This window comes from Rousettus aegyptiacus, unplaced genomic scaffold (assembly GCF_014176215.1).
Source record: "Rousettus aegyptiacus isolate mRouAeg1 unplaced genomic scaffold, mRouAeg1.p scaffold_m13_p_6, whole genome shotgun sequence".
NCBI classification, from domain to species: domain Eukaryota; kingdom Metazoa; phylum Chordata; class Mammalia; order Chiroptera; family Pteropodidae; genus Rousettus; species Rousettus aegyptiacus.
Window position 1 is genome coordinate 94644482 of NW_023416309.1, and position 6750 is coordinate 94651231.

The 6750-nt window shown below is 40.9% G+C and overlaps 1 long non-coding RNA gene across 1 annotated transcript; it reads left to right on the forward strand.

Annotated features, from left to right (window-relative positions):
• Positions 1-237: 237 nt before the first annotated feature.
• On the forward strand, positions 238-3785 carry LOC107517599. Its single transcript, XR_001598558.2, has 3 exons — positions 238-1068; positions 1534-1713; positions 3106-3785. It is a non-coding gene; the product is annotated as an uncharacterized LOC107517599 (long non-coding RNA).
• The last annotated feature ends 2965 nt before the right edge of the window (positions 3786-6750 follow it).

Sequence of the window (6750 nt, forward strand, 5' to 3'; positions counted from 1 at the left end):
TGCTTTCACCTGCCGGTGCAGTGAGGTGGCCTCAAGGACTGAATATGTGTTTCACCATCCCTTATTTGCCTGCCCCTAGCACAGTTTCATGCGCTGCCTCAGGTGTAAATGGAAAGCAGTCTCACTCTCTCTCTAGCTCCTCTTTATGGTCACCGGAACCCAAAGTACAGCTGCTGGAGGGACAAAAGGTGACATTGCTCAATTCTCCTGGCTGGAAAGAGTGGCAATGGGCACCAGAGTGGATGGAACGTGTGCCAGCTCCACACTCTCTGTCTCCAGCCTTGACCCTTCCTCCAGAGCAAGAATGGGTGAGCAAGGAGGGCAAAGTCCCTGACAGGTTGCTCTGTAATCTCATGATGTAGAGGCAGTTATGAAAAGCTGGGTCAAAGAGATAAGGCAGCTAAGGGTGGGCTCTGGCCTGACGAGACCTTCACCTCTATCTGGGAACTTTGACTCAACTAAAGTCATGAGGAGGAGACTATGCAGCTCCTCTTTATGATGCCGAGAGCGATCTCAGATGCTCCTGAAACCCTGACTTGTAGGGAAGGTCTTCACACTTCAGATTGTGTGGGGATGGGGCAGGAAGGAAGACAGAGGATCAGAGACATTATGAGGAGCCAGGCTTGCGAGGTCATGCCTTCCTGGTGAGACCAACTCACTGACTCTGATAGCCCAGCCAAGAATGTGGGGCACCGGCGAGTACCTCAAGTCTGGTGACCCCTTTCTGGGCCTGTGAAGAGTCTGACGGATTCTTTCACTTTCTTTACTAGTTTGAGGGTCAGTTCTGTGGGAAGAGAAGGATTAATTCCTCCTGGAATTTTGCTCAAGCCGTGGCCCTTCACACAGTGGACTTCCCTGCCTTACCAAACATATGTGCAATGGAATTAGGACTGCCGGTTTCAGGATACCTCCCGCATGCCTGACTCTGCAAGGAATAGTCATGCCTTGGAGTGTGTCTCTGTTTTTGTGTATGAAGACACTGAGAATGATTCAGCTACTTGTCCAAGGCCAAGGAGGGCACAGTGAGCACAAGCCAGGTGTCTGCCTATACTCACTTTGTGGCTTTGGGTAAGTCTTGGAGCCTCTCCAGCCTTAGTTGTCCTCTTTCTTTAATATGGGGATAATAGTATCAGCCCCATGCAGAGGAGTGGGGTAAGGATTGAGTACCGTGGCACAGTACTGGTCTTCGATCATCTTTCAGTGATTGTTAGTTCCTTTCTCCATCCTCTCCTTCCTCTTGCATCTACACTCTGAGACCTTCCTCTGTGTTAGGTATTGCAAACCATTTTTAGGAAGAGGAAATATTTTTTACTCTGCAAAGCCTAGAGAGTCCTGGTAGGCATGGTTCCATGGAGAGGAAGAAGGGTTGGGAGAAAGAATAGTGACGATACCTGATGTGGAAGTCCTGAATCTGGATATCAGATCATGTTGACTGGAATTCTTGGGTCACTTTGAAGGAGTGGGGAACAGGGCACATGGGCCATCCAGGCCCTTTAACTTTCCTCCCTCTTTCTTCACCTCGGTTCCTCATAGTTTCCCCAAGGGGTTTCCGCCTGAACTGAACACGAACATGTCTGTTTTGTGCTGCACATGACTCTCATGGTTCATGGTCCCAGTGATTTTGCTCATGCCATTGGCTACCTAGGGAAAGCTCTTAGTCCTTCCTCTTCACCAATATCCTTCCTATCTGTGCTTCAAAAATGGGCTCAAACTGTAAGTACCACTTATTGATTTTTTTTTTAATTCTTAGTATCAGCTTATGAAAAAAGTTCAGAAGACTTAATCGAAGTTAGGAGACAGAATGTAAATGCTATGAACCTGGGATATCACACCTGGCTGTAGTTGAGAAGTAAGGGACAGGAGATGGAGAGTGAAGGCAAATATCCTTACCTTATAAATCGAGGTGTCAAGAAATCTGTCTAGCAATGATGGAACATGAATTAAAGGAGTATGTTATTTAAAGTTACAAAGACAACCAGTATATGTACAAAATAACAATGAAACTATTTAGGAGGATTTGGAAAGAGAGATGGGATTGCAAATCCTCACCTATCGAACAGAAAATCAAAAAATGGCTGAAAAAGTATATCATTTAGAGGTAAATAACAGAAGATAAAATGGATATGGTTAAAAAAGTTCAAAATTGGTCCCTTTAGACTTGAATAGACATTTTCTAAAGAAGATATATGAATGGACAATAAGCACATGAAAAGATGTTCAACATTACTAATCATTAGGGAAATGCAAACCCAAACCATAGTGAGATACCACCTCATACCTGTTAGGATGGCTACTATCAAAAAGAACAAAAAAGTGTTAGTGAGGTTGTGTAGAAATTGGAGCATTTGTGCACTCACTGTTGGTAGGAATGTAAAATGGTGCAGTGGCTATGGAAAATGGTATGTCAGTTCCTTAAAAAATTAAAAACAATTCAAAAATGTGATCCAGCAATTCTACTTCTGGGTATGTACACCAAAGAATTGAAAGTAGGGACTCAGGCAGACATTTGTACACCAATGTTCATAGCACTATTATTTACAAGAGCCAAAAGGCTGAAACAGTCTAGCTGTTCATCTACAGATAAATGGATAAACAAGATGTGGTATATATACGCAATAAAATATTATTCAGTCTTATAAAGGAAGGAGAGTCTAACACATGTTACAACAGGGATGAACCTTGAAGACATGATGCTAAAGTGAAATGAGCCAGACACAAAAGGACAAATATTCTATGATTCCACTATATGAAGCACATAGAGTAGTCAAATTCATAGAGACAGGAAGTAGAAAGGTGGTTGCCAAGGGCCAGGGGAATGGAGACCTACACTTACGGAGTTTTAGTTTGGAAATATGAAAAGTTCTGGACATGGATGGTTGCACTTAATGTACTTACTGCTACTGAACTGTACACCTCAAAATTGTTAAAATGATAAATTTTATTTATGTCTATTTTATCACAATCAAAAAGAATGGTTCTCTTTGAAGCATGGGACTGGGAGGAAGGGAAGAGCAGAGAACTACTTTTTGTTAGAAAGCCTTTACCTTGTTTTATTTTCCTAGGACAGTGTACATGCTTTATCTTAATAAATTTTTTTGTTAACAGGACAAGGGAGGCATCCTGACGAGCACCGTTGATCAAGGACAGGGACTAGTGTGTTTTGTAAGGTTTTCGCTGTAAAGCAATGATTGCAAAAGGTGACAGTCTCAGAATCTGGGAAGAATCCAGCTCTGCTTCTTTTTCTCTCAATGACCTTGCGCAAATATCTTCTCTTTGATGTAATTTTTCTTAACGCTCTGTCGTAACTGACTGTTTCCAAGCAGTATGTGAAAAATGTCCCTTTGAAAGAATTCTCAAAAAAATAAATAAATAAAAGAATATTCTTCATTGTATGTCTGTGAAGGGAGCTGTCTAATAAGAAATGCAGCAGCATGAAGGAGAGGTAGGAGAAAAGGAGACTGCTGGCCGCCATATAAAGAAGAGAGGAGAGGAAGGGAATTTTAATTTAGAAAAAGAGATGACAGTGACTTGGAACATGATGCCTATACTTTCCCAGTTAGATCCAATACTAAAACAAAACAAAAAAGAACAAACAAGACAAAACAGTAGCCAACACCAAAAAAACAAAAACAAAAACAAAAACAAAACCCCAAAACCCAAGGCTGACAAAAGTTGTTTAAAAATGGATGTTTCTGATTTTCAAACTGAAAGTGTACAAAGGAACTTGTTTCTGAACTGCTGTGTAGAATAAAATTATTCGATTGCAACAAATAATTAATGGCGGACACAGGCAGATGTGATCTTAATCAGTATTTTCTTGCTGACAGCTCCAAATTGAAAAACTAAATAAACTTCAATTGCAGCAGCTGCCAAACATTGTAAAAGCCTTACTTTTGTAAAGAGTGTAAAACAAAAATCCTTCTTTGGATGATGTCATTTTTAACTTTTCTTGAGTCAAAGTCAAGAGCTAAAGTCGACTGTGAAGTCTTGGATGAAGAACCAGTGTTTTGGTAATTTAGACCAAATCTAATTTATCTCTCTGGCCTCCTCATTCATTGGTTCAACAGACATTCATTGAATACTCACTTGATACCATGCACAATACTGGGTCCTCAGGATGGAGATATTAATGAGACAGAGAGTCTGCCCTCATTGTGTCACAGAGAACACCAACCCTGAGACTGACGATTGAGTGTGGTGTGGCTGGCGCTGTGGGAGAGGGGGCAGAGGGGACAGGCACCTACCTACTCTAAGCATGTCACAGAAGGTCTCCTAGAGGTCTGAGCTGAGCCCTGAGAAATGAGTAATGTAATAGTTTACTATTATTGCTGAAATAAATTACACAAATTTAGTGGCTTAAAACAGTTTATGCTCTTACAGTTCTGGAGGTCAGAAGCCAGGAGTCCGATGGGACTAAAGTGTTGGCAGGGGTGTTCCTTCTAGATGTTTCTGGGGAGAATTGGTCCTTGTTTCTTCCAGTTCCAAGTATGCCTTGGCTTATGGCCGTAGTACTCTCATCTCTGCCTTCATGGTCACATTGCCTCCTCGTCTACGTCCAATCTCCCTCTGCCTTTCTTATAAGAAAACTTATAAGATTGCAATTAGGGCCCACCTGAATAATCCTGGATAATCTCTCCATTTTAATATTCTTAATTTAAACATATTCTAATTTAATCAGCCAGACCTCTCGTGATGAATTTGACTTTAAATGCAATCTTGATTATATATTAATGACTCACACATATTTGTGTCTGTTTCCAAACTGCCTTGTTTCATTGATGCCTGCCTATGACAAAGCTAGACTGTTTTGAGTTTTATTCTAAGGACTAATATCTGGTTGGGCAGATATCTGTGACAATTTGTTAAAAATTTCATGAAGTATTCTTGGTAATTCTTGTAGTTATCCTTTCATGTGAATTAGAGTTTTTCCTCATATATTTATTTTAAGATCATTTTTACCTAGGTCCAAAAACAAAACAAAAATCTTGTTGGGATTTCTAATTGCAGTTGCTTTAAATTTGAAGTTTACTTTGGGACAGGCCGATTTACAGAAGCATGGTATATCTCTCTACATTCGGATGAATTTAAAGCAAATCCATGTAAACAAGTAAACTATACAAATAGATCATTTGAATTAAAAAGTACCTTGGGAGCTCCAATCTTCAAGGACTACCTGAGGCTGTATTTCAATCCACTTCTGGCTGTAATGACAAACTATGAATGGGGCCCAGTCGTCATTAGAAAGGTTGACTCATGCTGTGTAGTGCTATTTGGCTCCTTTTCTCTGTGAGTCCATGACATACTTCCCCATTTTATTATTCCCATTCTACAGAAGGAGAAACAGAGGTTTGGAGAGGTGGGATGACTTGCCAGGATCACACTGGAGTTGGTAGTCACAATGCTGTCCTAATGCCCAAGGTTTTCCCAAGGAGCAGTTGTATCATGTTTTGGTCCTGATCTTTGGCTGTGGTACTTTGTGTTCTCTTTGGTAGCTTCCCAAACAACCTCAACATCCAGGTACAGGTGGCACTTGGTTTGGGGGCTACAGCACATGGGCAGTCTATCATTCCCAAGGAAAAAGCTGCCAACGGATGACAGGTTTCACTTTCTCATGAAGCTGTGAGTTTCCATCCTTAGGGATTTAAAAAAATCTTTCTCAAAGCGAACAGCTACTGTTAATTCCTCATTTTGCTGCCCAGCTTCCTAAGGCTGTGTCTATGCCTGTCTGAATTGAACCCATTCTTCAAAGCCCAACTTACATTCCACCTCTTCCATGGAGGCTTTTCTGATTTCTTCTTTCTTCCTAGGTTCCTACTCCCTACCATGTCAGGTATAACTCACTTTCTTTGGAATGCTTTCACTTGCGTGACTGTCCTTAAATGAAGGACCTCTCTGAATTTTAATTACTTCCTTTATAAAACTGAAATAATATCTGCCTACACAGTTGTTGTGAGTTAAGGGAAATAATATATGTAAATCACAGTCCTAGGACACAAAAGGTGCCTATATACGTCAATCTGAGATTATCACACTTAGACATACACCCATATAGCCCTGTACATTCACACACAGATTTTACTTGTATTTGGGTGCTTATTTTTTCTACCTTTTATAATAGTTATTTGTGTTGACTGTAGGCTCCTGGGGGCGGGTAGGGAAAATAGGGCATAGTGAAAAGAAACAGGATTTGGAATTAAAAGATTTGGGTCTGACCCTCCACCAGCTATGTGACTGAGGACAAGGTTTTTCTCCTTGAGTTTCTTTCTTCATAACAGAGAGATACACAATAAAATGTGCCTTCTGGTCTCTTCATGTACTTTATCAAAGTAAGATCCTCAAGAGCTTGAGAGAGTGCCAAGTGCTAATGTCTTATTACCCCGTTGCCCTTGTCTATTTCCCAGACGCCCAGCACAATGCCTTGCTGGGGGCAGAAGAAGTGTGCACACGGAGTTATTAAATGAGTAGGCTATTGCACTGATTTCATTTCACATTTCCCCTCTGAGATAAGCCTTAATATCCCCATTTCAAAGAAGAGCATAGTGAGGTTTGAAGTGGGGTAAGTGCATTATTCATTCATACAGCAGACATCTGAAAGAGCAACCACCATGTATCAGACACTGAGACACTGGAGCTACAAAGATAAAATCCTTGCCCCTCATAGTCCAGAGTGAAAGGCAGACACAAAGATAAGTATAATACAAGGCAGATTATGAATTATAGCTTAATATTTACTGGGTACTTACTAAGCGC